Source organism: Urocitellus parryii, chromosome 11, assembly GCF_045843805.1.
Source record: "Urocitellus parryii isolate mUroPar1 chromosome 11, mUroPar1.hap1, whole genome shotgun sequence".
Classification (NCBI taxonomy): domain Eukaryota; kingdom Metazoa; phylum Chordata; class Mammalia; order Rodentia; family Sciuridae; genus Urocitellus; species Urocitellus parryii.
In genome coordinates this window covers 100784563-100811445 of record NC_135541.1, presented here as the reverse complement: position 1 = coordinate 100811445, position 26883 = coordinate 100784563, and the positions used below count along the sequence as shown (strand labels likewise).

General features: G+C 40.0%; 1 pseudogene; it reads left to right on the top strand.

Moving 5' to 3' along the window:
* Window positions 1-8742: 8742 nt before the first annotated feature.
* On the top strand, window positions 8743-10059 carry LOC144249218 (cytospin-B pseudogene; annotated as a pseudogene).
* The last annotated feature ends 16824 nt before the right edge of the window (window positions 10060-26883 follow it).

Genomic DNA, 26883 nt, shown 5'->3' with positions numbered 1-26883 from the left:
GACCTCACACGTGCATCAATTCCCATGTTTTCATCGGTAATTTAAACAGCCATTGTCAAGACAGTTCACATTTAAGCTGTTCCTTTCACCCACACGAAGTATGGGAAAATAGTTGGATGCTCAGTTCACAGAGGTTATGCATTTGTAGAGTACATGAGTGAGCAGCAGGCAAGAGTTGCATTGGCTGGGGAAAATTCCAGGATCATCTCAGCTCAACCACTCGGTAAGCCACATTGACTTTCAGCTTGCACAGTATGTTTTCTCTGCACACATCACATATGGTTTTCTCTTTGAAAAGCCAGCACCATCATAATATCTTTTTCTTTTTTAACCAGTTATGGTGCTTGAGTATTTATAGAAATGCTATATATTTACCTTTATTCTCATTGTTTTGCATGTAGGTAGCATATTTTCTGTGCAAATTTATAAATTGGAGATCAAGGCCGCTTTGAAATATGTGTACTTGTACCAATTTTAACAGAACCTTGTGGGCCCTCTCTCATCCAGTGAGGAGGTCCACAGAACAGGGTAGAGGAGAGTGTGGCTGTGGAGTTGCTAATCAAGACGAAGCAGGAAGCAGCTCTGATTTTATTGTGCAGTTACCATGTATATATGCTCAGGCAGTAGCTAAGCAGATTACAGGCAGCCACCAATGCAATTTCTGCTAACTGTCCTTGCATCGACTAATCAAGGAGTGGGCCATGGATCAAGCACAGGGACTACAACATATGACCTCATGCCCAGGGCTGTGTCTACAGGGTGCAGGGTTTGCCACTCACAGGCCTCGCATGGGGGAGTGGTTTGCCACTCAAACACCCTTAAATTATGCCATGTATGCAGTACTCCTTGCACTTGTCCCCACATCTCCCCCCTCTGACTGTGCTGCAAGGACTTCAGCCAGCATTATTGTTCTCTGTTCAGTGGTCTTTCCATGGTTACATAAGCATCTCACAATACAAGAAATGGTAGGGCCAGGGTAATAGCATTATAATGATTAGTTAATTTGGCTCTCAGGTTTTTCCAGTGTTCACTCAATCCTTGGAAGAAAGAAGAGGTTTTCAAAATAGACACCTTTGTCTCATTGATTTTGACAATTGCCTTGGTAAGGTTATGCATAATCATAACATAGTTTACATCCCAAGCACCCTTAATATACTGAGAAAAATTGGAAAAGTGTAAGGTTACATTTTTCAGATATAACATATTGGGAGACACAAATACTATGGAATTCAGGGTCACAAGTGAGCCTCTGCAACATAATCAGAATATCTAGTTGTTCCTGGTGGAGGTCTAGTTTTTGCCGAATGACTAAAATAGTGGCTCGGGGCAGTTTATTTAAGTCATTTTGAATGGCAAAAGCTTATGCCATCGTAGTAGACAAATTGAGTACAGTCTGAGCAGTCTGAATACTCTGAGTGAGTAAAACAGCGGCAGGGGCTGTGGCAGTGATAATAATTCCAGTGAGGATGAGGCTAATTGCATGCCTTGTCCGATGTCGGATCTCATTCAGAAGAATCTTCATCTCTATGTCCCATGGACTCCTCCACTCCCTGGACAGGTTCACTGGAAGCCAGATTGCTGGAGGTACTCCGAGGATAAATATATGTTTTGCTTTCATAGCAGGGGTTAGACATTATGTGAGCCAGCAGGATGTATTGACTGTACACGGGATCTCTGTATGAGTGATATTTATGCCATCAGTAGCATTGATTATTAGCGTGGCAAAGGGTGGCATGACACCAGCTTTTGCTTAGTGGGTATGAGTATAATTTGGCACAAAGGCAAATCCATGGTCAGGGTCTGGACTCAATATCAACCCATTCAGCTGTCTGCTGCCCATTTGATGGGTCTAGCAGCTAGAAATATTGGCATGATATCTGTCATGCCATACTGGTTTTCTGCATACCAGTTGGTAACGGCTTGTCCTGTGTAGCAGTTACTACAATAGCCCATATTGTTTCAGGGCACATTAGTTATATTCCAGGGAGCTGCACACACCTAGGCTCATTGATGATGTTCTTCCCCAGAGTAATTCCTCTTATCAAGGAGATAAGGTATGGCAGTGACACATTGATTTCATGGGATGCTACCATTATCCAAGGGGGGCTTTCCAAAAAGCATTGTTGGGTATGTTGGCAGCAAGAATTTCTTGCATTTGCCATGGGGGAGCCTCTGGCTATAGGTAGCATTAACTATAATTCTAAGGTCAGTGAGAGATAGCCCAACTATATAGTTATATACAATAGTTTCATTGGCAAGAGCAAAACAGAGAGTACTGCCTGGATTATAGGTTTCATTATCTACTGTGGAGAAACAAATGAGCAGAGTAATGCTGGTGTTCCAGGATACAGTTACCTCCTGGATGGATAATTCAGCATCAGTAAGGCTGGAATTATTAGAAAGAGCTTGGGTAAAGCCCCTTCCCAATTAGCCACTGCTAAAGGTGGTGGCCTAGTGACCAAAACTCAATTTAACTCATGGGAGGCTTCAGTGTTAGCATGAGTATTGCATACACTAGGACCATCAACATAGGCCCAGGGATGGTATTGCCACCAAGCAAAGGGGCCAATCTCGTGGCTTGTTCAACAACACCTTTAATATCATCCCAGGTTACTTTATGTGAGGTCCGTTTGTGTTATTGAGTCCTTTGTTTGTGAGGTTTCTCCTCCAGAGTTAGTTCCTTCATCTTCTTGGATAGTGGTTCTGGGGGTCCAGGGCTTGACTTTTTGGCAGGCACCCAGATGGGGTGAGGCTTCTGTTAACATATGTAAACCCTCCACCCATGGTTACGCGGGCCCCCAGACCATCCCATTCATTTGCTATGGGATCCTTCCATGAGACCATAGGTAGATGGGAGTGCCTGTGAGAGGGACCAATGCTTATGGGCTGCTATTTCTGTTGAAAAGTTTGAAATTGAAAGAAAATTTAAACTAAATAAGATTCTTTTCAATGGATCATGAGGGAACTTGGTATAGTTTCCCCGCTTCTGTTTTGTAGCATGGTCTTTTATTCCTTGGATATTCTTTCTGTGGTGCCTTGAGTCTAAGGGTTATAGGGAATCCCAGTTAAGTGCTGTATATGCCAACCATTGCAAACCGCTTGAAATGTTTTGCTAGTATAGGCTGGCCCATTGTCAGTTTTCATAGACATGGGAACATTCATAATTCCAAAACATTCAAGTAGATGGGAGATGATCTTTTTTGTGGTTTCTCCTGTGGATTCTATGGCCATTACACACTCTGAATAGGTATCAATGATTATATGAATGTATTTTAAATTTTCAGAAATGTGCATAATGAATGACATCCATTTGCCATAAAGCATTAGATTTTAACTCTTGGAGATTTACTCAAGCAGGTTGTAAAGGACCAATAGGAAAAAAGAGTGCACATTTTTTTGCAGACTCTGACTAGATTTTTGCAAGCCTCTGTAGTCCTTCTTTTATGCAACTGCCATGGCTGAGGCCAGCAGAGAGGCTTGAGCTGCTTGTGTCCCTATATCCTGGGTGGCCAAAATCCAGTCATGCAGTGTGCCATTGCATACTGGCACCACTGCTGCTTTATGTTTGTTATTTAGTCCATCCCAGATCAATTCCTTGGCTAAGGCCACCCTAGCTCCTTCATGAGACACCTTCCCTTTTATCGCCTTGTTTACTCTGTCAGTAAACTGTGGCAAGTCCTCAGTGGCTTTCTGCCTTAAGCCCTGTATAGAAAGTGTACCCCCTGCCAGCTGGCAACTTCCTCCTGGCTCTCAGAGCACAGAGCCACACCTGAAATAATTTGGTGGGCCTGTGACTTGTACCACAGGGGAACTGTACATTCCCTCTCCCTGCAAGCATTCAGCTGGGAGGTTAACATTTGTGGTGTGGTTACGATCCCCCTGTTGTTCACATTCATCATAGAAGAATGCCTTCCACTTCAAAAATGTTGCAGGCTCAAGAGCTATTCTTGCTAGGTCCTACCAGTCTTGAGGGCAATTAAGTTCAAGACAGAGTGATTCGAGCATTTGCTCTGCAAATGGCCCCTGGGGCCCATCCTCTTTTACTGCCTTCTTTAACTCTTCCATGGTACCCAATGCATGTGGATACCAAGTGGCAGGGCACTGTGGTGTGGGGACCATGTTGACAGGCAGGTTTGTATTCCCTTACTTCACTTTCATCTCTTACCTTACATAGATCTTCCAAAGGATCTCTGGCCTCCTGGAATGGGTTTCTGGGAGACCATGGCTTGGGCCTGTTCAGCAGCCTGGTCATTTCTAAGCTGTCATAGTCCCTTGCTGGCTTTGGTGTTGCCTCATAAGGAGGCCATTGCCATTGACTCAGGGAAGGATATAACCTTTGACTGTCAGTAGAAGGTGGCACACTTGCACCATTTGTGGTCACCTCTTTTTGTACTATGCATGCCAGCGGTATCATTTCCTGCCTCTCTCCCTCCTGCACCTGTTGTGGTTGCTTGCTTGGAATTAAATTTTTTCCCTCACTTTCCTGTGCGTGATGTGGTTGCTTGCTCTGAAGTAGATTTTGTCCCTGCTTTTTTCCCCTTTTCTGTCTCTCACAGCTTCATCTTCCCTCAGGGCCATCATTATATGGCAAGAATCTATAGCAGGACTCCCTAAACTTTGCTGAATGGCTGTCACAATAGGAAAAAAATGTAGTGGTAAAGCATACCCCTGTTTCACTTCAGATTGTTGCTCATTTGCGATTATCTTGTCCCATATCCTAGGATCAGAAACCTCAGTAGCATTGATGCATGGGTTAGTGTTTATATCCCAGAACTTCTGGGCTTCTCTCATATTTAGGGTTAAACCTCTAGTATCTAAGAGAGTGTGCAGCACTTGCAGCTGTGAGTCTGTCGTGGAACTCTATAGGTTCCCCATTTCCCCTTCCTCACCACTCTGTGAGGGGGCACACCCTGTCTTATAGGATGTTTGGGGGCAGCTGTGTGGGCTCTCACTTGTCCAGGGAAGCGGTCCACAAAACAGGGTAGAGTGTGGCTGCAGAGTTGCTAATCAAGACTTCTAGAGACAAGCAGGAAGCAGATCTGATTTTATTGCACAGTTACCATGTATATATACTCAGGCAGTAGCTAAGCAATTACAGGCAGCCACCAATGCAATGTCTGCTAACTCTCCTTGCAGCGACCAATCGAGGAGTGGGCTGTGGAGCAAGCACAGGGACTGTAACACAGGGCCTCATGCCCAGGACTGTGCCTACGGGGTAAAATGTTTGCCACTCACACACCTAGCACAGAGGAGTGGTTTGCCACTCAGACACCCTTAACATGTGCCATGTATGCAGTACTCCATGCACTTGTCCCCACAGAATCAGGCAAATAATAAATTTGCATTACATTTAACTTCATTTTTCTTGAAATGTTGTGTATTTTCCAGGAAACAGTAGACTAAGTAAAACAACTTTGTTTATTTTTGTAATATTTGCTCAGAATGGCTAATTATTTTTCTTATCTCCAATTTTTATTTTGGGGAAGGAAGAAGAATATAGTAAAAGGAAGCAAAGTTTGTAGAACTGAAAAAGGCACATAACTCATTCATTTCTACCTATTTAGAAATCTTATCACAAATGTTCAATCATGTACAATAATCAGATATGTGCCTGATGTCCAAAGAATAATATTGTATTTTTTCAGAGAGAATAATGTAGTGTGAAGTAAAACTCCAAAGGAGAAAATATTTCATAATTAATGTGCAGGTAAAAAGTAAAAATTAGATAATCATTAGGTGTTTTCCAACATGTGGAAAAATACAATCAATATATCAATGATTTCTACACATCTCTTCCTGTCCAGATTCACATCTCAAACTAACTATTACACAACGTCTACTCTTGATATCCAACCGGCATCTCAGAACAAAATTCCCAATTTCTACATCTCAACTCTGTTTAACTCCAAACTTCTCTCTCCTAATAAATGGGATCTCTATTAATCCACTGTTATAATAAAAACCTAGCTTTCAACCCTGATTCTTCCCTTCCGCCTACATTCCAAATATAATCCATTATCAAATTTGCTTGCCAACATATCCCAAACCTAGTCCCCTTTTATATTGCAGGCCAGCTCATGCAGGCCTCCATCTTCCATCAGTGAACTATGGGGAGAAGATCTGTTCAAGTGTTTTAGTCAGCTTTTTCACTGCTGTGACTAAAGGACCTGGCCAGAACAATTGTAGAGGAGAAAATGTTTATTTGAGTGCTCACAGTTTCAGAGGTCTCAATCCATAGGCAGGAGGCTCCCTTTCTCAGGGCTTGAGGTGAGGCAAAACATCATGATCAAAGAGTGTGGCAGAGGGAAGTAGCTCACATGTGACCAGGAAGCAGAGTCTCCACTCTCTGGATACAAAATATATACCTTATAGCATGCCCCCAGTGAACTACTTCCTCCAGCAACACCCCACCAGTTAATCCCATCAGGGAGTGATTCACTGATTAGGTTAAGGCTACAGCTCAATCATTTCTACCCCAAATTTTCTTGCATTGTAGCTTTTGGGAAATACCTCATGACAAAACCATAACATCAAGTTTCAAATTAAGAAGATAGAAAAGGTGAGGAAAAGGAGGTAAGAGCCATAAATCAAAAATAACTTGTTGGCACAATGAGTGAGAAAGAAAATGAGGGAAGAATCCATCATGAGCTCAATATTTCTGTATTGAGCTCTTGCTGGTCTCTAGGCTGGAGAGTCTTACAAGTCTCTAGGCTGATGGAGAATAATTTCTAAGGGAAAGGAGTTTGGTATAGAACAGTGAGTTCATGAATGAATGTGCATGGTTAAGTTTGATGGGCATGCCTGAGGGAATCCACATATGTGTGGTAGCAAAATCTTTATTTATGGACCCAAATTGGCAGATTTGAACAAAGGGTATACATTATGAGTCAACACAAGTAATGTTAAATCTCTGGAGATGAATCTGTGGAAAAATCTTTGAGTCCCTAAAAAAAATGAATCTGTCATAACTTTCCTGTGTTCATATATGAATACACCACCATTCAAACTCCACATCGTGAAACACCACACGAATGTAATTCTAATTAGAATAAGTTACACTCCATGTATGAATAGTATGTCAAACTACACTCATCTGTCATGAATACCTAAAAAGAACAAATAAAAACTAAAAGAAGACTCTTTCTGGTAAACCCTCTGCAAAGATCTAAATTCTAACTGTTTTCAGGGTTTGTACATGCTTGCTTGCAGGGACTTCTCCACGTGGTCTGTTCCTGCCTGTTCTCCTTGTCTTCCTGTTGCTGCTTCCAGCCAGTGTCCACTATCCACCTGCTAAAGGTGAAAAGAAAGTTTACAACGATTTTTAATGATTACTTTTTGAAGCAGAGGTCTCACAAAGTATCTTTGTAAAGGAAAACATCGTGTAGAGGTTAGAGACTCAGTTTAGATTAATGACAATTTTTAAGAATATTTTTTAGTTGTAGTTGGACACAATACCTTTGTTTTATTTACTTATTTTTATTGTGGTACTGAGGATCGAACCCAGGGCCTAGCACGCGCTAGGCGAGTGCTCTACCACTGATCCACAACCCCAGCCCATAGATTAATGCCGATTTTACGTATCCCCTGATTACAAGGATCTGATTACAGTTGCTTTAGAAATAAACATTCATAATGTTTTTATTTTCAGATTATTTTACTGCTCCAATTATAAGTTCCCAAAAAGCACAATTTATGAACTTTAGAAGATATCTATTAAGAGTGGAAGGAACAAAACACTCAAAATAATTTATCTGTAGAAATCATTCTTTTTCTATAATCTGTAAACAGATCCCTGTCTTAACAAAGTCTGGTTAAGAAAAAGAATGCAGAAAATAGAGGATGAGGTTAATTTCATTCACATTTTAAAAGTCTTGCAAATGTGCATAGAATTCCAAGTAGGAGCAAAATTAATAATCATTATTAATTTTAAAGTAAGTGTGATCAGTGCACCATTTAACACTGATATGCACTCCTGTAATCCCAGTGGTTCTGCAACTCAGACCCTGACTCTAAATAAAATACAAAATAGGGCTGGGGATGTGGCTCCATGGTCAAGTGCCCAGAACCCTCCCCCCCAAAAAAGTAAAAACAAAAATAAAATGAAATCATGTCATAGTCGTAAGTACTTTGATATGATTATAAGAAAAGATGATCATTCATAAGCTTCTCTAGAAAGTAGGTTAGGAAGTACTCTTTTCATAGTCTATTGTGTCCCATCTTTGGAGGATCAGAAAGCAGCTTTTTTTTTCTGCATATTTTCATTGCTCTCTCTCTTCTTTTTTTTTCTAATTTGTAATATATGACAGCAGAATGCATTACAATTCATATTACATATATATAGCACATTTTTTCATATCTCTGGTTTTATACAAAGTATATTCACACCATTTGTGTATTCATACATGTACTTAGAATAATGATGTCCATCTCATTCCACCATCTTTCCTACCCCTGTGCCCCTTCCCTTCCCCTCCCACCCCTTTGCCCTATCTAGAGTTCATCTGGAGGGGGCGGGCCCGCCCGCGGGCGCGAGGAGCGGCTCAGCCGGCGGCCGCCGGGAACTGGAAGGCGCCCGGCCCTTTCTTTGACTGGAGCGGACCCGCGGACGCAGCTGCCTCTCCAGCCAGAGCCAGCGCGCTCTGCGGCACGGTGGACACCCTGTCCGAGGCCGGCCAGCCGGCAGCTACCCGAGTCAGCAGAGCATGGGCAACCACTCTGGGCGGCCAGAGGATCCCGAACCAGATGGAAAAAGATTATTCTTACCTGAAGGAGATCTGTGATCATCAAGCAGAACAGCTGAGCAGAACCAGCCTAAAACTGCAAGAGAAAGCATCAGAGAGTGATGCAGAGATAAAAGACATGAAAGAAACCATATTCGAATTGGAAGATCAGGTGGAACAGCACCGGGCTGTCAAGTTACACAATAATCAACTCATTAGTGAGCTGGAAAGCAATGTGATCAAATTGGAGGAACAGAAGTCAGACTTGGAACGGCAGCTGAAGACCCTGACAAAGCAGATAAAGGAGGAGACAGAGGAATGGAGGCGGTTCCAGGCAGACCTGCAGACTGCAGTGGTTGTGGCCAATGACATCAAGTGCCAGGCCCAGCAGGAACTGCGCTCTGTTAAGAGGAGGCTGCTGGAAGAGGAAGAGAAGAACGCCAGGCTACAAAAGGAGCTGGGGGACATGCAGGGCCATAGCAGAGCTGTGAATGAAGAATCTGAGCCCTCAGAGGTCGACGCTGCTGGCCGGTGGCATGGCGTCTACGTCACCAGAACAGCTCCAGCACCTGCAGAGTCTGCGACGACTGTTAAGTCACTGATCAAGTCATTTGACTTGGGACGCTCAGGTGGAACTGGACAGAATATTTCTGTCCATAAGACCCCCAGAAGTCCCCTAAGTGGAATACCAGTAAGGACCACTCCAGCAGCTGCTGTTTCTCCCATGCAGAGGCATTCGACTTACAGCAGCTTGAGGCCAGCCAACAAAGGTGTGACTCAGCGCTTAGATCTTCCAGACCTTCCCCTCTCAGATCTTCTGAAGGGAAGAGCTGAGGACCTGAAGCCAGACCCTTACCTCAGAAAGAGTCCCTCATTGGAATCACTGAGCAGACCCCCCTCCCTGGGCTTCGGGAGTACCAGACTGCTGAGTGCCTCCACCGGGGGGTTGAAACCACCAAGCAAACTCAGTGTGGAAAGAAGAGACCCTCTAGCAGCCCTGGCTCATGAATACGGTGGCTCCAAGCGCAACGCACTACTGAAATGGTGCCAGAAGAAGACAGAAGGCTATGCGAACATTGACATCACCAACTTCAGCAGCAGCTGGAGTGATGGCCTGGCCTTCTGTGCTCTGCTCCACACCTACTTGCCTGCCCACATCCCGTACCATGAGCTGAACAGTCAAGAAAAAAAGAAGAATCTCTTATTGGCATTTGAAGCAGCTGAAAGTGTAGGAATCAAACCCAGCTTGGAGCTCAGTGAGATGTTGTACACTGACCGGCCTGACTGGCAGAGCGTGATGCAGTATGTGGCCCAGATCTACAAGTACTTTGAGACGTAAACCTCAGGGCCCAAAAGAAGTAACTGCCACCAACGACAGTTTGTCCTGGAAGCACCTGGTTGCCACCAGTCTTGCTCTGCCCACTGCCCAGCCTCCTGGATTTCTAAGAAAGGCTCAAACCAAGTGAATCAACACTCAAAGAAGAAACTAGAGCTGGATTCTACAGTGTCCCTATTGCAAATGCAAATGCATTTGAATTATAAGTTGGGGAATCTTTGCTCTTCCATGGCAGGTTTCTAAAGAGGATGACCTTCCTTCTCCCAAACCAAGATCCCACAGGCATATTTCTGTGACTTGGTGACTTGATGCGTAATCTGCACAGAGATTCTTGAGGTACAACACCTCCAAACCAGTTTTTTTGTTTTTTTTACTTAAAACCCCTGGCTTTTGCTTTCATAAAAACTGCCCTTGTCAACCGCCCCACAAAACACAAAAAACAAAGAAACTTTTGCTTTGCTTCAAAGCAACCTTGGAAACACTTTGGCTCTGTAGAACTCAATTATTTGAGTCTTCAGTATGCAAAGGAGCCTGCGGTGCCTTGCTGAAGGTCCCCTGAGGTGTCTCATAGCAGGGAGCATGTACAGTGGACGGTTTACGGGCTGAAAGGGAAACCACAGTCATTGTCCACAGCGCCTTCTATCCCATTTACTCACCTCCTGTTCATACCCACGCACATTTGTCACACATGAAGAATTTGATAGAGTCACTTGTGTGTGTGCAATGTTGTGTATGTTGTGGTCTTTATGTTTTTGCACAAACAGGCTGAGGATGTATGTCCCTCTGGGTTCTGGATAGACAGCAAATCCAAATAGTATTCCAACTCCAGGCGACTTCGTCCTTGGAACTTCATACTGGACCTTTTATATTTGCATGACAAAAAGAAGCTCTTGGGGGTGGGCTTTGATGGCTCCAATATCACTGAATGGAGGGAAATGCATTTCCCCTAATATCCTACTGGTTACCCTAGTAGAGGCGGGGACCTCCCAAGGTGCTCGGTCTAGGTATCCATCTGGTGGCTGGTCTTCTACTTGGACAAATAAATGTATTCTGTAGCAAATGAGGGGGCCATTCACACAGGCAGTCAAGGTAGATGTGTAAATGTCCATGACTTGCTGTTTTAAGTGCCAAATAGCTGTTAGTACCCCTCTGACAAAGGGTGTCTTTACATTAAGTCCCCCAGAATCACAACGACTGCCAAAATTCTTTAAAGTGAATCCTGATTGCTGATCTGAGCCGCTCATTCAGGGACAGGTTATGGAGACTTCAAGTCCACTCCCTGTCTTGGGAGTGGATCAGGGAGGCCAGCCCTGATTCTCAAACTGCTGTGACCTGCGTGGGGCTGGAACCTCTGCCTCCCAGTCTGGTCTGTGGTTCTCAGCTGTGGCTCTGGATCCAAATCCTCTGAGAAGCTTCTAGAAGCCACATGCCCAGCCTCCCTGGATCAGTGAGTCAGAATACCTGGAATGGGAGCAGAGATGTGTGGTGTGTCATTCCGAGGCCTCGGGGACTCGTTTTGTGGCCCCACAGCAGTGCAGCAGTCAAGCTCCCAAGCAGTAGTTTGGGGACCAGCATTCATTATGTAACTAGCCCCTTGTTTTCAAATGGAAGCTTGGGATTCAGCTGTAACCGTTTTAACTTTCTCCTTCAGCTGAATGTGTTCAAATGAAAGTCCCTGCCTGTGCTGCTTCCTGCACCTGTGTTAACATCGCAGGTGACATTGTTGGCGCATCTTCATTATTCCCTTTGCCACCATCAAAGTGGAGAGACGTATATTCCAACTAGTTGGGTTGAGCTGTGGGTGGTGGTGCCTAAACTGGGATTACCCCAGGGTTTTGTATGGGACAAGCAGTTGAGGTCTTGGGATTCACAGAGGGATGGTGAGCCTGATTGACACTCTGTTTGCAATGATGATGTGAAAAGGGCTTCAGAGGAGCTCTGGGCCAGGCAGAGCCATGTGTAGTCGTGCCGTCTCCAGTAGGAGCCCACGTTACCCATGACTGGCCACACTGACCCTTCTTTATCAGTAAAGAAGGAGGGGAAAACGTCCTGTGAAACAAACTGCCACATGCAGTTTGTTCTTAAAATTCAAGGAGTTTCCCTTACTGTCGAAGATGTGATCTGAGTGTGGAGGTGCAAGTGTTGGGAACGTTCAGAGCACAAAACTGACGGTGAAAAACTGGTAAACTAAGAAAATTAAATAGCATCTTCTGTTTTCTCTAGTTCTCAGCAAATTGTACCATTTCCAGTTGTCTGTCTTGAGGATTTTAGAGACCATCATAGCCATGATTCTTCCATCTCCCCCCGGCTGGTACTTACTTTAAAATTATTTGGTGGTTCTGCAGAAAAAAATTTAATGTATGATTTTTCCATAAAAGCTGCAAAATACAAGATCCTGAGAAGTTAAGACACAAAGAGAAGTGGCAGTTCTCTGCACTGCATTGCCTCCTGGATTGCTCCTCAGCTGACTGGTGGTAGGGCTGGTGTTCCCCAGGGCAGCATGGTGAGGAACCTGCCTCCTAGGCCCTTCACACCTCAGAAACAATGTTGGTCTTCTGTTTTTTGTCCTTTGTTCTGTTGTTGATGGGCAGCTCTTGTAGAAGTCATCCAAAGTAGATGCTCTGGGTGGAAGACAAAAATGTCCTGCTGAGCATCGTGGCAGCCACCAGTAGTCCCAGCTACTTGGAAGGCCAAGGCAGGAGGATAACTTGAGTCCCCAGGTTTGAGGCCAGCCTGGACAATATAGCAACAGAGCAAGATGCCATCTCAAAAAAAATTATCAGAGTGATTAGCCTCTCATGAGAACGGAGAGCTGTTGTGTTCTCCTCCCCACAACCGACAAATGTCAGTTCTCAGTCTCTGCCTTCCCTCTTCCCCATAGAGGAAGTGGACGTGTCACTGGCCTGTGGAGATGGTGAACTCTCTTCCTTAGAGACAAGCCCACCTACCAAACCCAAAAGTTAGTTCTTACATTCCACGTTTTGAGAGCCATTTTGAGAACCAGTAGAACATACAACCTCGCAGCCTTTTAAAAAAATATTTTTAATACTTTTTGCCCTTGCTCACTGGCCATTTCAGTCCTCTGACCCAGATTGGAGTTTTGCTGAACCCATAACATCCTGTGTAGTTCACTGATTTTTAACTGCATTAGTTGAGTACACTTGATACGTCCATGGCCCAGTTTCTACAAAGAGCACATTAGATCGAACCAAGCACTGTCAGGACATGACATGCTAACATAGATGTATTAACCTGAAAGTGTAAGATGTGTGACTGTAATATTTCTAATAAATATATTTTGTTTCTGTCCGAAAAAAAAAAAAAAATAGAGTTCATCTAATTCTCCCTTGCTCCCCCTCCCAACCCCACTATGAATCAGTCTCCTTATATCTGAGAAAACATTCGGCATTTGGTTTTGGGGGGATTAGCTAACTTTACTTAACATTATATACTTCCACTCCATTCGTTTACCTGAAAATGCCATGATTTTATTCTCTTTTATTGCTGAGTAATATTCCATTGTGTATATATACCACATTTTCTTTATCCATTCATCTACTGAATGGCATCTGGATTGGTTCCACAGTTTAGCTATTGTGAATTGTGCTGCTATAAACATTGATGTGTCTGTGTCCCTGTAGTTTGCTGTTTTTAAGTCCTTTGGGTATAGACCGAGAAGTGGGATACCTACCTAGGTCAAAAGGTGGTTCCATTCTCTGTTTTCCAAAGAATCTCTTTACTGCTTTCCATGTCAACTACACCATTTTGAAGTCCCACCAGCAATGTTTGATTGTGCCTTTTCCCCCCACATCTTTGCCAACACTTATTGTTGTTTGTCTTCATAATAGCTGCCATTCTGACTGGAGTGAGATGAAATCTTAGAGTAGTTTTGATTTGCATTTCTCTAATTGCTAGAGATGATAAGCATTCTTTCATGTATTTATTGATTGATTGTATATCCTCTTCTTGGAAGTGTCTGTGCAGTTCCTTGGCCCATTTATTGATTAGGTTATTTGATTTTTTTTGGTGCTTAGCCTTTTGAGTTTTTTATATATCCTAGAGTTTAGTGCTCTGTCTGATGTGCAAGTGGTAAAAATTTGCTCTAAAGCTATAGGCTCTCTGTTCACCTCACTGATCATTTCTCTTGCTGAGAAGAAGCTTTTTCATTTGCGTCCATCCCATTTATTAATTCTTGATCTTAATTCTTGCACTATGAGAGTCTTAGGAAGGAAGTAGGGGTCTAATCTGACATGATGGAGGTTTGGACCTACTTTTTCTTCTATGAATTTCAGGGTCTCTGATTTAATTCCTAGGTCCTTGATCCACTTTGAATTTCATGCATGGTAAGAGATAGGGGTTTAATTGGGGTCTGAAGAAAACTTCATTTACCTTATCACATTCTTGATTTTGCTACAATAACAAAGGGGTAATGGTTACTTGAATTTTGAAAGTGGTCAGAAAATTTTTCATGTCACTGAATATGTTCTCATGGAATTATTTATATGAAACTAGTCTTTTTCTAGTAATCATTTATAAAACAAATAATACATTCAAGATTGTTAAATGAGTAAAACAAAAGAACCTGTAGCCATGATATTCCGTAGAGCTTTGTAGAAGTGGTTTGTATGTTCATTGTCTAGACAGAAATATTTTGCAGATTATTCAACATCCCAGTTTCCTAGGCCCCTGGTGTTGGAAAGATTATACTTGAGTGGACATAAAAAGTATTTGATTTTGAAAGAATGATTATTTAATATTCTAGTTTAAAAATATTTTAGATATTTAAGAAGTTAGTAAACAGAAGAATGAAATATAAGAAATTAGGGCATGAAGTCACTGATATGTTTGTTATTGAGACTTTCTTTCAGGCCTGTGAAAATTAGTCTCTGGAAATCAGAATCAGGCTAGCCAGCAGCTAATTCCTGTGTCTCCTTCAGGAACCAGCTTAGAAAGTCACTTCCTACCATGGCTGGTGAAGTTGATCATTTTGTGTATTCCTTTATAACCTATATGCAAATTATATTTTATCTAGATATTTATCCTATATGCAAATTATAATTTAGATATTTAGCTGTAACTCCAAAACAAGGAAAGTATATTATTTTGTTTATTGCTCCATCCCCAGCATGGCTAAACAAGCCCAAAGCATCCCAGGAGCCCAACATCAGTAGTTATGAAGGGTAAAAGAAATAGAGTGCCTTACTTATATACCTATTTCAGCAAGTAGAAATCTCAAATCATTTGTATCCAATAATTCCCTATGATATAGTTCACTGGTAAAAAATATCTTTTGCCTTCTTGTACTCTGTTTTAGTCAGCTTTGTGACACTGCGGCCTGACAAAAACAGAACAGAATTGGAAAAGTTTATTTTAGCTAGTGGTTTCAGAGATTCAGTCCAAGGTCAGCTGACTCCATATCTCTGGGACTGGGCCGAAACAAATATTATGGTGGAAGGGTATGGTGGAGAGAAACAGCTCAGGACATGCCAGTCAGGGAGCTGAGCTCTCCAGGGACAAAACATAATTCCTAAAGGCACACCCCAATTCCAGGCACTCCCTATCTGCCTATAGTTGTCACCTAATTAATCCATATCAGTAGAGTAATCCACTGATTAGGAAGAAGCTCTCAATTAAATCATCTCACCTTTGAAAATTCTTGCATTGTATTGCATGTGAGCTTTTTGAGGAACACCACCTATGTAAACCATAGCACAATCACAAGTGTTTACAGATGATATTCATCTGGAAAGGCCTTTTCTCAGTTTCTGGAGTTATTTTGTTCCCTGACAGTCTTAGTTTTCTTATTTCATAAGAATTGTTCAAAAGAATCTAAAAATACTGGAATTGTGTCCTGTTTAATTTAGCAGTATTTACCCCAAACACTTTGGGAGTGATACGAAATGTGCACTCATGGTGGCTTTCTCCCACGATCAGTTGTTGCCCTCGTCATTATGCAACTATACTTGTTTCTGGTTAATTGAAAGCTTCCAGATTCTAGTGTCATTGTGTTTCAAGAATTGGAGACTGGGAACACATTTAGAATTAAAGTTCGCTTTTCTACATTCTGTTTTTGCCCCTTATCCAGAGTTGCTCTGCTGCTAAGTTTCATTATTCCCTAAATCAATTTTGCATCATCTAAAGGAACAAATAGTTTATTTCTCCACAGATTTGTAGCTATCAATCAGTCTCAGCAGTAACTCAGTGATTGATTTTTTTTTTTCATACCTCCATCCACATCAGAAAGACTTAGATGGGAAGGAATAATTTGAATCAAGTCCAGGGTGTACTTGTAGAAGTATGAAAATGAAGACTTCATGCCATACAACAGTAAATCTTTGTCATGAATTTCTTAAACCACTTTTTAATTGGGAGATATAATTGGAATGGTCATAAAGTAATTTTATTTACCATTTTCTGATTATGTTCCTTCATTGTCCTTTCCATATTCTTGCTTCTCAGTAAGGGTATCAACTAAAAATTCTTAAATTATGACTCAAAGGGACCTCACTTTTAAAGCATTTAAAAGTAATCACAGGTGAAAGCTTTCTCAAGAGCTTTCAGTCTTTCAAATATATGGATATATAACCTATGTCAATAATGAATACTGAACATCAAATTGACCTGAAAGATTGGAACCCAAACTTTTTTCTTAATTTTGGCAAATTTCTGACATAAAATTTAGAATATAAGAGTTGAAAAAAGTTATTAGAATAATGTACAGACTCTGAAAGAATTTCCAGGTAGCTACATTTTTTTTCTTTTCAAAATATAATGGAAATTTCCAATATTTTTTACTGAAGAATAATTTCAGTTTCTGAATTTGGTAGTTTAAAAAAAGATAAAATTGTTAGAGGAGCTGTAAGTAATTCAGTAAAGGATTTTAGGCAAAATATCATGTACTTGATAAATTTACATAAAGGTTCTTCTCTGGGTTCATTCCAGCACCAAGATAAAATCATCAGTGTCATAAGATTGCATTCTTTGTGATTCAGGTAATTTACTTTGACTCTCTTCCTGACAACCATTGGAGTAACCTTGCCCAGATATCCTGTACATCTCAATACAACAGTGAATGAAAGATGAAAGACAGAACAGAGCTAGTGTAGAGCCATTTATAAGTGAATATATTACTAGTGTGCTAATATACATACATGTTTATATATGCCTACATATATATGTATATATACACATACATATACGTAGTGTCACAGGCATATACATCTATGTATATATTAAAACAATCCTTTACAAAAAGAAGCAAATCTCTAAATGACAATTATTTGTTTTCATTCTAGTTTTTAAAGCAGTAAAATGAAACCAGATTAACTTTCTGTTTGATCACGTGTCAAGTTCATGCATGTGTAATTTTACAGTACAGAAAATATCTACAAAAATGTTTGTTTCAGAGAGAGCAGTAGTTTTTGGCAGTTTCCTAAAATGGGCAACAGTTAAACCTAAACTTCTCTTACTATTTGGCAACTTAAGGAGTGTCCTAAATTCATAATTTAAAATCTTTATGCTGTTTCTCTCTTAGTAACAACATAAATGACAGGATTCTTATCTGAAATGTAAATAACTTACCATCATTCATTCTCCTCTTTGGACTCCTAAGCATAATGCTCTGCCCAAAGCATTCATGGCAAAATGTTTGTTAAAGATATTTAGTCAGTTGTCTGTTGTAGAGGAAAAATGTCCAAAACTCTTGATCTACAATTACAGTTCTGGCGACCTTAAAATGTACCATCTTGACATTTATTTAGAATTTATCTCCTTGACCTCTTTTGGCTCAGAGTCACAAGCATTGGTTGAGGACTTGTAAAGCAACTTGTTTTGACCTCTGTTCTATTATTTGCCGAATTATTTTAAATTGAGCCAGAAAATTTCTATGTATTTTATCAGTGCAATAACCAAACTTCTCAATTAACCCATTAGGTTATATTTCATCATTTCCCCATATTGTGTACATTAAGTTGTTTAGTATTTTATTGGCATATTCCTCTTTTTCCTGGAGTTTGTACTCTTAAGTTCATCAGGAAAACATCCAATCAATAATACTTAATTAAAGCTCCAAGTATAAGTGCTCTATATATTTTGCAATGTTTAATTAATCTCCCCCAATACAATAGTTCAATTCTGTTTTCAAAACGAGAATAGTAAGAGCTCTAAAAGTATCTTATGTTACTGTCATTTATTTTAAAAAAACCAATTAAAAATTTTTTTAAAAATCTTCTGTTTCAGTCAGTTATTATGAAGTAAAACTTCATTCCTATTTCCTCCTTGGTGTGCAATCATACTACTTACTGTTTATCATGTCCTGCATTTTATGCAAGATAAATTGGTTATATATACTTTAACTGCATATAGTTCATGAATATTCTATAATTTTTCTACTGCTTAAGATCTGCCTACACTATATTTTTATTATCTCAGTACCCATTTTATTCAAGTTACTATGTCAAAAATGTCTTTTTAACCTTCATGAAGTGGCTTAAGCCCAGACTGTTTCTTTCTAGATATAATATGATTGCTAATATCATTAAATAATATACAAAGACACATTGTCAAGAAAAGACAAAAAAACAAACAAGAAAGGATACAGTCCACACTTAATTCTTTTCACATTACTATAAAAATTTGATTTGTCATAATGTTAGTTGATTATTTGGAACACTGAATTCAATCAATCTAGTCAGTTTACCAAGGAAAGAAGATAGTGTTAAACTAGGACTTTGGTAAGATTGGTATGCAGTACTAAAATAGATTAAATAGTTTGGGGCATGTTTTAATAAAAACAGTGCTGTGTACTTTCATAGATAATATGTATGTTCACACATAGCACAGTGTTTTGTTGACAAACTTTATTTTCCCTTCTTCTAAAAACCATCATCATTGCATTCAGTGCAGTGTGAATATTATTTAGTATATGTCTATGAATCCTTCAAAGAAATATGAGAGATTATGAAACTGCCAGAAACCGAGTATAGGTAACTGATACTAAATCTTACAGACTCCTATATATCTCACCTTGTAAACATTAGAAATAATAGAAGTTTTAATCTAGCTGATAAACATATTTTACATAAACATATTTTATGGATTTTTTCATGGATGCATATAGGGATAGCAAAGGTAGTTAATAACTGTAGAGAATCAAACGTGACTGCATGTGAGCTTGCAAACAAGACGCTTTGCAGTCTTTGGTTGAGCTTGCCAAGTAACTATTTTGGTTACCAGAAGTGTTCTGAAGTGTGACTGGAATTCTTTTCATATTTGTGTGATTCCTGTACCATATAGTACCAGTGATTCATGGAAATCCATTGGGGTTTCCCCTCGCAGGTTCCTATACTGCTGACTATGCCAGTTGTCGTAAATAACTCAAATGCAGGTCAGCATGAGCAAGGAAGAAGAAACAGAAGAAGCCCCTTTATTGAATACAGCTGTCTTTTTATAGTATTATGAACAAAGAAGGCAGCAATCCAATAGCAATGACTCAGGTCTATAAGCTTGCAAAATAGTGTATGTAGAAGTAACTTGCTGATCATGTCTTAATCTACTCTTGGGCTGGAGCATTCTGAGCTCTGTTTCTTTTCAAGAACAGATAAACATTCTTGTTTGCAAATAATGTTCTTTTCTCAGAGTCCTCCTAGCCCACTTGGCAGAACATCCTGTTTGCAGGCAAGCTCCACCAAGGACTGCAAAGCATCTTCTTTGCAAGCACACATGCAGTCACCCTATCTAATTCTGTACATTCTTGGCAGAACATCCTATTTTCAGGCAAGCTCCACCAAAGACTACAAAACATCTCGTTTGCAATCATGCATGCAGTCACATCTGATTCTCTACATCAATATTAAGCAATCTTAGTGTAAAATCATCAATTTCTTTTGATTTTAAAGTGAGGATTATGAAAACAATAGTACTTTACAAGCAACTAGGTTTCCATTTTCATTGGACATAAAACAATTAAATAGTAACGCTTCTCCCAAATCTTAAAACTAAAGCTTTTTTTTTATGAAAGCAAATGCAGATACATAAAATGGTCTTAAAGCAACTTGAGTCCTTTGTATCTGCAGTTTTCACATCTGTGGCTTCAATCAACTGCAGATCATTTACTATGTATTTAGTCGGGCCTCTCATGGCTGCAGCTGTACTAAATATGTACAGGCTTAATTTTCATTCCATAAACAATACAGTATGATACTATTAGATACTATTTGCATTGTATTAGGTTTATGCAGAATCTGTGGATGACTGAAAGTACCAGGAAGTGTGTGTGTATATTATATGGAAATACTATACCATGTAATGTAAGGGATTGGAGCATCAGTGCACTTTAGTACATAAAGAAAATTCCAGGAACCATTCTGTACACATTAAGGACAACCATATATAAAATGAAGAAATTATTAAACAGTTGTTTTGAATAACTATATACATAGATAAATTTGCTCATTTTTAATATAATTAATCAAGATTTCACTTATATATGTTCCTTTTTGTGGCTATGTTCTATGTAATATCTTTTTTACAGATAATGGTTGAAAAATTAGGAAAGTGTAATAGAGATGTTTTGGTTACTACCTCATAGTTCACTTGGTGTTGGCAGATTGTAAGTAAAGGATAATGTGTAAACTAATATGATTTAAATTCTGTTTGTTCTTTCAAATGAGAAATAGAGTACAATTCCACTTTTAACAACAAAATGTATAAAACAGAATTTGGCTTCAATTCAAATTTGAAAACCAATTATATAATATCATATAAAAATAATACTTGTATTTGTGTGTGTATGTATATATTCACACATATGTATAAAGATAGGTATACTGATTGACTGACTGATATAGGAAAGATACCACATTATTACTTGTAATTTAAGAGCTAATTTCCAACAATTTGCTATATTTTCCCTGCTCTTATTAGTTTTACCAAGTCTTTTTTATGGCTACAGCCTAAGTTGTTCTCTTCAGCTTTAAAGTAACAGTGACGCTAAATCTACCCATTTATTTGACAAGCATTTCTTTTCGGGAACTGTCCTATGCTGGGCTTCATGAGGGTAGAAATAATCAGCTTCACTAAAGGTTTAAACTTAGAATCTACATCTACACTCTTGTATGGATAAATTGAAGATGAAAGGTACATCTGGTTTATGCATGATTGGCTTTAGCATATTGGGAGGGACTTCATACCAAGGAACCAGAAAAAAAGTAATATCTATTCACAGTATGTAGAGAAAGAATCCTAGAATGCACAAAATCTCTAGGATTCTGGAATGTCTCAGAAGCATTGACTTCCAATGTCTATAAAAATTGATGCAATTTATAGAAAAGTTTGAGCCACTGTTGTGTTCTCTGTGAGTGCTGTAGGCCATGCTTATATCAAACAGGGAGCATTGGGAATCCATCATCCTCAGCTCATTTTCTAGACAGTGCATCTTCTTTTTTGTCCTGCCATGAAAGCAGCAGCACTCTGCCATTATCCTAGGTGGACCAGTTTCTTTCTCTTAGAAGGTAGTTCCCCTAACCTTCTGTGACCATTCCCTTAAACCTCTTTCAGGACCACCTGGGACTCTTGCATCCAGTCTGTCTTGGTTTAATCATACACTTCATCACATCAGGCTGAACAAAGAGAGACAGGAGGAAAAGGAGGAAGTGGAAGAAGCCCTGAAGGACTCATTGATGAGGGCCATAAGACATCCTCCAGTTACTATGAATTGCCTGATATCCACCAACCTCCCTGCTGCAGTGTTGACTGTTGGGTGAGTATGAAGTCTTTTCTCTGGATGCAGCTTTGGAGTAGTCCATTAAACGAGTATTATACTTGTATCAGTCATTATTTCTGGGCAGCTCAGTGAAAATTCAGGATGATAAACACAGGAATAACCAGAGTGGAGTGGTTGTGGAAACTGCAACAGCCCCACAGGCACCACTGATGCATGTGTGGAGCAGAGATCTGCATGGTCTCTTTCCTCCAAGCTGTAACAGTTGATCTCTCCTGTAATGTTCTTGCTAATTTTTGATCCTGAACATGAAGTAAGTCTACTTTGAGAATTGGTGAGTGTACAAATAGGTTAATACTCTTGATTCCATCATGGGAGCTATTGTTTGTATGGATCCTCATGAATGTGTTAGAATCATTCCAGAAGGCCTGGACTGTACCCTGACACACTCCACTCCCTTTAATAGAAATTATCCTGCTGTCTCAGTTGCACAAAATATCTTTCCTCATTGGAAGGTCTGTAGAAACCCCACATCATTTTAGTCCCCGTATATAATCTCAAATCTACCAAGAAGCACCAGATTCTGGAATAAGGTCTGAGTCTTCAAGAAAGTTTTCTAGAAGTCAGTCTTCAAGTTTGTGTTCTTGATCACTGGGATAATGAATAGACTTAACCGATCACAAGATTTAGAAAATAGAATATGATGCTATTAATTGACCAAATAAAAGATATCTGACCAGTGACTAAGGAAAGGGATACCTTTCCATTCTCAGAAGATACAACCCAGGAGTTCCTTGAGTGTCCTCCTCAGAATTTCCTTTCATCACATAAAGAATACACTCACCCTATGAATAAATTGGTACAAGGTTGGTAATAAGGCAGTAGATTAAGCTTTTGTTGGGATTGTTTCTGTATGAATATATTTGCAGAAACTCAAGGCAACCTGAAGCAAAAGAGACAGTGGACTCCAAGTAAATATGAAAATCATGGATAATAATGTAATGGTGACATCTTGAGATCGCAGGTCCCAAGGAAGAGCAAAAGCGCGGAATGTACTCATTTCAACCATTCTGATAACCAGGAGGGGGATCCATTGTTTTCCCCTGGTGGTTCTTTTCTTGATTCCTATCTTACTTTAGTTTTTATGTGTAGTAACCTAGAGTCAGTCTTTCCCATGGTGTTAAACTTAAAGTCAGATTTCCTTCATTCACAATGAACCACTGCGCACTCTTGTTCAAGGTAGTTAGGAGGAAACACACATCAATTTTGTGGGTTTGGCTTTGTTGAATTCCATAGCAAGAAATGTGACCAAACCAAACCAAAATCATATTAATTCAAAATATTAAAGAACAAGGCCTGAATGCCCAACATCTTTTGGAAGCAATAATGCCTCAGGAACTTTGATTTACCAGGAACATGGACCAAAAGACACTGGGGTTGTACCATCTGTTATGGCTATCATTTGGTATGACATGCCTAAACCACACAGGGAAAGATGAGTCTCCTTCCTCATCAGCAATGTTACCTAACCAGTGAACTGAGCACTTGAAGCCCTCTCTCACAGTCCACCCTCCTTCTTAAACTCCCACGAAAGTCACACTCTATAATCAAAGGGGTTTGATTTGTTCCTCCACTTTGGAGGGATAACCACTCTGCCTTCTGAAGATTTTCTTCAAAGGTTTTAATCAAGACCAGGTGAGTAGTTGTGAAGTCCAGTCTTTCATATTTTAGCATTCTGTTCTCCTTACATACAGGTCTCAGCATGGAGCTGCAAGTGGAGGAGGACATGCATGAAGTGCTGATTGACTCATTGAATGAGGCATTTTTGGCTCATTCCAGCTCTCATGACTTGTCTCGCCTCCGCAGGCCTCCCAAGACTCCAGCCTCCCTCTCTGAGGAATATGTGGTTTAATCTACTCTGGATGTGGCCAGTGAGTACACAGTATACAAGAAAAAGGCAGTGGACTGGAGCTGTAGCTCAGTGACAGAATGCTTGCTTGGCATGTGTAAGGCACTGGGTTCAGTCCTTAACACTGCTTTAAAAAAGTAAACAAAGGCATAAAAATAAATAAATAAATAAATAAAGCTATCTGTCTACAACTGTTAAAAAAAATTAAAACGAAAAAGGTGGCTCCTGGTGGCTTCCCAGATAGGTTCCCTATTATTTAACTTCAGCCCTGTAGGTGGGTAGAGAGATCTCCCTGCAGGCAGGTCCCATGGTTACTCATTGGTTTGAGTCAAACACTAGGACCAGGTCTAAAGCAGAGGCATTGGGTGGGTCAGGTAGCTTGCACTCTTCCTACTTTTAGCCCCACCTGTCCCACCTGGCACTCACTGGCAAATGCAAGTTATAGAACATTGTGGGCAGGGGTGAGGAGAGTGAATGTATCCAAAGAAACAGATCGTTCTTCAACATGCAGATGCCTCATCATCTATCGAGAAAATTCTTTTGCAATGAGTCCTCTTATCTCTCCTCTTCTTGTCTTTTTTTTTTTTTGTGATAGCTTTTTATTTTTAAAAGTATTTATTTATTTATTTTAGTTTTTTTTTTCTATTTTTTTTTATTGGTCGTTCATAACATTACATAGTTCTTAATACATCATATTACACGGTTTGATTCAAGTGGATTATGAACTCCCGCTTTTACCCCGTATACAGATTGCTGTATCACATCAGTTACCCTTCCATTGATTGACATATTGCCTTTCTAGTGTCTGATGTATTCTGCTGTCTGTCCTATTCTCTACTATCCCCCCTCCCCTCCCCTCCCCTCCCCTCCCCTTTTCTCTCTCTACCCCTTCTACTGTAAATCATTTCTTCCATTTGTATTAACTTGTCTTACCCCTCCTTTCCTCTTATATGACATTTTGTATAACCCTGAGGATCGCCTTCCATTTCCATGCAATTTCCCTTCTCACTCCCTTTCCCTCCCACCTCTCATCCCTGTTTAATGTAAATCTTCTTCTCAAGCTCTTTGTCCCTACCCTGTCCTTGTTTACTCCCCTTATATCAAAGGAGTCATTTGGTATTTGTTTTTTAAAGATTGACTAGCTTCACTTAGCATAATCTGCTACAATGCCATCCATTTCCCTCCAAATTCTATGATTTTTTCATTTTTTAATGCAGAATAATACTCCATAGTATATAAATGCCACATTTTTTTTATCCATTCATCTATTGAAGGGCATCTAGGCTGGTTCCACAGTCTTGCTATCGTGAATTGAGCTGCTATGAACATCGATGTAGCAGTGTCCCTGTAGCATGCTCTTGTTAGGTCTTTAGGGAATAGACCGAGAAGGGGAATAGCTGGGTCAAATGGTGGTTCCATTCCCAGCTTTCCGAGAAATCTCCATACTGCTTTCCAGATTGGCTGCACCAATTTGCAGTCCCACCAGCAATGAACAAGAGTGCCCTTTTCCCCGCATCCTCTCCAGCACTTATTGTTGTTTGACTTCCTAATGGCTGCCAGTCTTACTGGAGTGAGATGGTATCTTAGGGTAGTTTTGATTTGCATTTCTCTGACTGCTAGCGATGGTGAGCATTTTTTCATGTACTTGTTGATTGATTGTATGTCCTCCTCTGAGAAGTGTCTGTTCAGGTCCTTGGCCCATTTATTGATTGGGTTATTTGTTATCTTATTGTCTAATTTTTTGAGTTCTTTGTATATTCTGGTTATTAGGGCTCTATCTGAAGTGTGTGGAGTAAAGATTTGTTCCCAGGATGTAGGCTCCCTGTTTATCTCTCTTATTGTTTCTTTTGCTGAGAAAAAACTTTTTAGTTTGAGTAAGTCCCATTTGTTGATTCTATTTGTTAACTCTAGCGCTATGGGTGTCCTATTGAGGAATTTGGAGCCCGATCCCACAGTATGTAGATCATAACCAACTTTTTCTTCTATCAGATGCCATGTCTCTGATTTAATATCAAGCTCCTTGATCCATTTTGAGTTAACTTTTGTGCACGGCGAGAGATATGGATTCAGATTCATTTTGGTGCAAATGGATTTCCAGTTTTCCCAGCACCATTTGTTGAAGATGCTGTCCTTCCTCCATTGCATGCTTTTAGCCCCTTTATCAAAAATAAGATAGTTGTAGTTTTGTGGATTGGTTACTGTGTCCTCTATTCTGTACCATTGGTCCACCCTCCTGTTTTGGTACCAGTACCATGCTGTTTTTGTTACTATTGCTCTGTAGTATAGTTTGAAGTCTGGTATCGCTATACCGCCTGATTCACACTTCCTGCTTAGTATTGTTTTTGCTATTCTGGGTCTTTTATTATTCCATATGAATTTCATGATTCTTTTATCAATTTCTACAAGATATGCTGTTGGGATTTTGATTGGCATTGCATTGAACTTATATAGGACTTTCGGTAATATCGCCATTTTGATGATGTTAGTTCTGCCTATCCATGAGCAGGGTATATTTTTCCATCTTCTAAGGTCTTCTTCTATGTCTTTCTTTAGGGTTCTGTAATTTTCATTGTATAAGTCTTTCACCTCTTTTGTTAGGTTGATTCCCAAGTATTTTATTTTTTTGGGGGATATTGTGAATGGAGTAGTTGTCCTCATTTCCGTTTCAGAGGATTTGTCGCTGATATACAGGAATGCCTTTGATTTATGCGTGTTGATCTTATATCCTGCCACTTTGCTGAATTCATTTATTAGCTCTAATAGCATCTTTGTAGACCCTTTTGGGTCTGCTATGTATAGAATCATATCATCTGCAAATAGTGATAATTTAAGTTCTTCTTTTCCTATTTTTATGCCTTTAATTTCTTTCGTCTGCCTAATTGCTCTGGCCAGTGTTTCGAGGACTATGTTGAACAGAAGTGGTGAGAGAGGGCATCCCTGTCTTGTACCAGATCTTAGAGGGAATGCCTTCAATTTTTCTCCATTCAGAATGATGCTGGCCTGTGGCTTATCATAGATTGCTTTTACAATGTTGAGGTATGATCCAGTTATCCCTAATTTTTCTAGAGTTTTGAACATAAAGGGATGCTGTACTTTGTCGAATGCTTTTTCTGCATCTATTGAGATGATCATATGGTTCTTATTTTTAAGTCTATTGATGTGGTGGATAACATTTATTGTTTTCCGTATATTGAACCAA